Source organism: Oryctolagus cuniculus, chromosome 21 (assembly GCF_051225735.1).
Source record: "Oryctolagus cuniculus isolate XC-2025 breed Fujian yellow rabbit chromosome 21, ASM5122573v1, whole genome shotgun sequence".
In the NCBI taxonomy this organism is placed as follows: domain Eukaryota; kingdom Metazoa; phylum Chordata; class Mammalia; order Lagomorpha; family Leporidae; genus Oryctolagus; species Oryctolagus cuniculus.
In genome coordinates, this window is record NC_142887.1 from 39,571,234 (window position 1) to 39,577,678 (window position 6,445).

General features: G+C 37.6%; 1 pseudogene; it reads left to right on the top strand.

Moving 5' to 3' along the window:
- Positions 1–3,745: 3,745 nt before the first annotated feature.
- LOC149119947 (U6 spliceosomal RNA) lies at positions 3,746–3,813 on the top strand (annotated as a pseudogene).
- The last annotated feature ends 2,632 nt before the right edge of the window (positions 3,814–6,445 follow it).

Here is a 6,445-nt window from a genome sequence, read left to right on the forward strand (position 1 = left end):
CAGAATTCACAAAAGGTGATAGTCTTTGCATGCTGTAAATACAATAAAACCTTTAGCCAGAAATTAGACATCAACAGACTTCAGAGAATTCATAAGGAACAAAAGTCTATGCAATGAATTTGGAAAATGTATTTCTGTTATAAATCAGTCTTCAATTCCCATGAATAGACTCACAAATGAGAAAACATGCATGCATAGAAAAGTTTTGTACCATAAATTATCTCTAGATGGTAAACTAATATATCACACAAAAGAAATATCATGAGTGTAATGGAATTGGGAAACCCTTTGCTATAAGGCCGATTTCCAGAAAGCTTAGCAAGATTACAGAAAAGTCTCTGAAAATGTAACATGTCTGAAAGATTTGTTGGCATCACAAACTGGAGGATAGCTCAAGTGCATGTGTTTTTGTGCCTGGCATCCAAATTGATATCTCTTTTTCTTTGATGAATTCCTTGTTTATTTATTTAGCAGATTTAGAGACAAAGGATTCCTGTCCATTGATTTACTACTATATGCCCACAATTGCCATGGTAAAGTATATGGCAAAAACTGAGTGCTGGGGGCTGTGAATCTGATTCATCACTGATAACATTGAAGACATTGGTTCCTGGTTCTTATGCTGCTATGCATGGAAATGTTTCTCTAATTTCATTTTCAAATAGTTCATTGTTAATATAAAGAAATGCTTCTAATTTTTAAAATTTCATTGAAATAATTTGTGATTAATGTGTCCTAGTCATGCATTATTACAGGGTGTAGTGCAATATTTGCACACATTTATGCAGTAAAAAGTGATCAAGCTAAGCAACTACAGTTTTATTAAGTTTTTAAAGAGTTATTTATTTGAAAGACAGAGTTACAGAGAGAAGTAGCAGCAGAGAGAGAGAGAGGTCTTCCTCTGCCGGTTCACTCCCCAGATGGCCACAATGGCCGGAGCTCTGCCAATCTGATTCCAGGAACCAGGAGCTTCTTCCAGATCTCCCACTTGGGTGCAGGGACCCAAGGACTTGGGCCATCTTCTACTGCTTTCCCAGGCCATAGCAGAGAGTTGGATCAGAAGAGGAGCAGCCAGGACTAGAACTGGTACCCACATGGGATGCTGGTGCTTCAGGCCAGGGTGTTAGCCCACTGTGCCACAATGCTGGCCCCCAAGCAACTACAGTTTCTAATTCTTCTCCATGATTTGAGACTACCAGCTCCTCTCCTTCAGTTCTTTACACAGAACCTAATATGGTTGAATGTAGTCATCTCATTATATTATGGAACACCAGAAGTTCTTTCTGCCTCTTTGATTTTTGATACCTATTATCCAATCCCCCTCTATCCCTAGCTGCTTCCCTTCTCAGCCTCTAGTAATCACAGTTCTGTGTTCAGATCCATTATTTTCTTTCACTTCCACATGCGACAAGGACCAGGTGACATTTGTGTTCCTGCTTCTGGCTTATTTCAATTAATTTAATAATATTTTGTTCTTTTTTTGTATCTAAAAGAGGTTTCCCTGTCCATTGTTTTTCATTGATGGACAGCTAGATTGGTTTCACATCCTGGCTGCAGTGAACTGTGTTATAGTGGCTGTGTTATGGGAAAATTGCTGTATCTTTGATATGCTCTCCTCCTTTCCTTCTAATAAAATTTCCTTATTCTATATAGCCAAGAGCAAGATAACTCTCACATGGTAGGTCAATTTTTATCTTAGTTTAATTTTTGTTATTTATTTGAAAGAGTTACAATAGAGGTAGAGACACAGAGAGGTCCTCCATTAGCTGGTTCGCTCTACAGATGACTACAAAGGCCAGAGTTATGCCATTCTGAAACCTGGAGACAGGAGCTTCCTCTGGGTCTCCCTCATGGGTGCATGGGCCCAAGGACTTGGGCCATCTTCTACTGCTATCCCAGGAGATAGCAGAGAGCTGTATTGGAAGAAGAGCAGCTGGAACTAGAACTGGCACCCAAATGGGATGCTGGCCCTTCAGGCCAGGGCTTTAACTCACTGCACAACAGCGCCAGCCCCAATTTTTATCCTTTTTAAGGAATGACCATACTGTTCTGCATAACATCTGTACTAACTTGTGTTTTCACCTACCATATATGGTGGTTTTCTTTTCCCATGTGCTCTCTAGCATTTGTTATTTTTTATCAGTTTGGCATAAAAATGATATAGTATTGTTCATGTTTTTGTGTATTTTGAAATCAGTTAATTTGTTTATTAAATCTTTATTATTTGAAAGGTGGATTTAGAGAGAGAGGGAAAGACATAGATAGCTTTCATCTGCTGGCTCACACCCCAGAGAGTTTCAACAGTTGAGCCTGGGGCATGCTGGAGTCAGGAGCTTCATCCAAGTCTCCCACATGAGTGGCAAGGACCTGAGTCCTTCGTCCATCTTCTGCTGGTTTCCCAGGTGTTTAGCAGTGAGCTAAATTGGAAGTGGAGATTCCTAAACTCAAAGTGGAACTCAGATGTTATGCTGGCCTCACAGATTGCAGCTTTCCCCACTTGGCCACAATGCCAGCCCCTCTATCAATTTAATTCCTCAAAAATAGCTCAGTAATGTTGGCATCTATCTCATTTTGTTTTTTCTCTGTTATTATTCAACTTATTGATGTCTTATTTTTGTTCACATTATTCCTCTCAATTGCTCTACCTGAGGTGAGTAGGGCTGCTGTGTTGCTTAAATGAAGTGTATGCTTTAGATTACTCATTTAATGAGTGCATGTCATTCACATAGCACTTCACTGAAGTTCTACTATGTCCCAAATCCTCTTCTAGGCACAGAATTTAGACCACTTTTCTCTTAGGCCCAGATCTTGCCTTTAACATACTACTTGGAATTTAGTAGCTCATGAAATCTGCAGACTGCATAAATGAATGAATATTTTGAGGGCTGTGCTTTTGTGGAGGAACTTCATAGGAGACCGAAGGAATAAAATAAATCAAAAGTATCCACAGTATATAGAATGTATACTATTTTACAAGTCACAGAGAAGAAGAAGAAGAAGAAGGAAAGTAGTAAGACTAGAAAGTTTGTGGCAAGACTAACAGGCGCTGGTCAAGAACTTAATAAGCACATTAGGAAAGCAGTAAGGTTTCTTTTTTTTTTTTGAGGAAAAGTTTTTATTTCTAGTGATGAAATTGGCTACAGAACATTATGAAAGTTTAAAAATACAAAGAGAAATTGTCTATAATTAATAGATTCAAAATTTGACAATCAGTGAATATCATTATTAGTCATTACCAACAACAGTTATTGATTTGAAAGGCAGAGTGACAGGAAGAGGGAACCACTGCTTCACTCCCCAGACACTTGCAATAGCCAAAGCTTGACCAAGCCAAAACCAGGAACTGGGAATTCATTCTGGATGTCCCATTTGGGTGCAGGGACCCAAGCACTTCTGCCATCCTCCGTCTCCTCCCAGGGTGCACACTAGCAGAAACTTGCCTCAAAGCAGAGAAGCTACCACTCAAGCCAGGCATTTGTATATGGGATGTGGGTGTGTGGTGGTGATAGCAAGCCCTCATGGATAAAAAAAAAAAAAAAAAAAAAAGTTATTTCTATGCCAAGGAAATTACTCTGTAGTCTTTCTCTTATAAACTACGTATTGCTGAACCTAGATAATTTTTCCTTTATTTAACAATGACATGAAAATGTCAGTTGAGTTGGCTTTCCTGAAGACCTTGTTTCTTGAATATTAGTGGCTAGCTGAGATAAATTCTTTTCATCTCTTTCTCGCTTCGGCAGCACATGTGCTCGCTTCGGCAGCACATATACTAAAATTGGAATGATACAGAGAAGATTAGCATGCCCCTGCGCAGTAAGGTTTCTTTACCTCCCTGTAGGCTCTGCTCTCCAGAGGTGAACAGGGTCCTCTAAACCCACTTGCTGCACACACAAACACCTGAGTGTTGTATTCTCCCACAGGTGTTGGAGACTGATATGGTGTTCTGATTTATATTTACATAATGGCTAGTGACATCGGGCATATTCACATGTTTTGACCATGTACATTTCTTCTGAGAAATGTCTATTCAGATCCTTGCCTGTTTCTTCACTGTATTTTTTGGAGTTTTTCCAATTCATGTAAATGTTCTGGAAATCTGTAAACATTCAGAGTTTTAATTTTTCCTGCCATCTGTTCATTGTATCTACACTCTGATGTTTACTTTGTTGTGAAGAAGTATCTTAGTTGGATATACTCAAATGTCTCTGTTTTTATTTTTGTGACTATTGCTATTGGAATCTTACCCAAAAGCTATTGTGTGTTGACAATATTTAGAGTTTCCCTATGTGTACTTGGGTTTGGGTCTTATGATTACATTTTAATTCACTGTGAGTTCACTTTCACATAGTGTAAGAGATGTTGGAGTCTCTTTTCAGGCTTCTACATATGGATAATCAAGTTCCTCTGCACCACTTGTGAAAGAGATTCTTCTTTCTCCAGTTCATTTTAGTTCCTTTGTTAAATATGAGTTGCTGGTAGAAATTTGGGTTTATTTCTATGCTACCAAGTCTTTTCCATTGAACTATGTGTCTGTTATTATATCAGTGCTAACACTTCTTCTTTTTTTTTGCAGTATATTTATTTGAAAGGCAGAGTTACAGAGAGGTAGAGGCAGAGAGAGAGAGAGGTCTTCCATCCACTGGTTTACTCCCCAAATGGTCACAATGGCCGGAGCTCTGTTGATCTGAATCCAAGTGTCAGGAGCTTCTTCCAGGTCTCTATGCAGGTGCAGGGGCCCAAAGACTTTGGCCATTTTCTACTTTTTTCTCAGGCTATACCAGAGAGGGGTATAAGAAGTGGAGCAGCTGGGAAACATACTGGCACCCATATGAGATGCCGGCACTGCAGACGGTGACTTTACCTGCTTTGTCATAGTGCTGACCCCTGTAATATGTCTTAAAATATGGTGTGATGTCTCCAGCTTTTTTTTGCTTTATAATATTGCTTTAGATGTTAAGCATCTCTCATGTTTCTATGTGAATTTTAGCATCATTTTTTCTAGCTCTGAGAACATCGTTGGTATGTTGATTGGGATTACATTGAATTTGCAAATTGCTTTTGGTAGTATGGATATTTTGGTATTATTCTTCCCATTCACAAACATAAGTTTTCTGTGAGACTGTCAAAAAGCCTTGACAAAAATTGGACTTTATTACACAAAAATTCATCACTTTTTGGGATCATTTAAATCCATAATTTTGCACTAATATTTGATAAATAATTAAAGACTTTGAGCATTTTAGTAGGAGAAATTAAAATATTTATCAATTTATTCAAATATTGTTTAGATGTGATATTCAAATATTGTTTAGAGCCATTGTCTATATTCCCTCTAAATTACGATCTTTTTGCTTTTTGCCTGTTAAACTTGTCCCTTGATTCAAGAACCCTTTTTAATGTAATGTAAACTGAAAATGTCATTTCATAAGCTAAAAAAAATGACAAAGAAGGAAAAAGAAGGGAGGGAGGTTGAGTATATAATTATGTTCTCCGAATTTTTTCTATAAAACATATTGAATCATTTAAAAGCTAATTAAAATTAAACTCAAAATTGGACCATTATGACCAATATTTAAAACAAGTGATTAAAAACTGTAGATGTCTTCAATTTTGATTATCATTCTTCTTTAGAATATCTGAAAGAAATCCGGCTTCTCACTTTAAAATATACCAGTGTGTTAGAATTCAGTATTAAATGACTTTGTTTAAAAGTTTTATTTAATCTATTGCTTTAAGTAGTAATACTATGGCCATTGTAAAACAAAATCCTTATCATTTTTCATAAAACAGAAAGGGCCTTTAAAACATCATCACTAAAAATATTAAGAGACCTAAAATATAACATTCTTAAAACCCAAGTGATACCATTCAAAATTTTCAAATATGCAGGGATAGTTCATGTCAAGTAACTAAATAATTGTTAAGTGTATATATGGAATAGCTTCTATAAATTCTTTTGGCAAGGGCTGGCACTGTGGCATAGTGGGTGAGGCTGCCACCTGCAGTGCTGGTATTCCATAGGGGCATCAGTTCAAGACCTGGCTGCTCCACTTCCTATCCAGCTCTCTGCTATGGCCTGGGAAACACTATAAAATGGTGCAAGTCCTTGGGCCCCTGCACCTGCATAGGAGACCAGGAAGAGGCTCCTGGCTCCTGCCTTCCAGTCAGCACAGCTCCAGCCATGGAGGCCAACTGTGGAGTGAACCAGTGAATGGAAGACCACTCTCTCTGCCTGTCCTTCTCTCTCTGTGTAATTCTGACTTTCAAATAATATAAATAAATCTTTAAAAATTCTTTTGGCAAATAGATGAAGCTACTTGTTATACATTTCAAATAAATAGCAAACATACTAGAAAAATATATTGAATAAAATTTAAGCAACTCATAGCTATACACAGAAATTTCTCACCATAACAACATAGCAACCACTAAATTTCCAAATTCA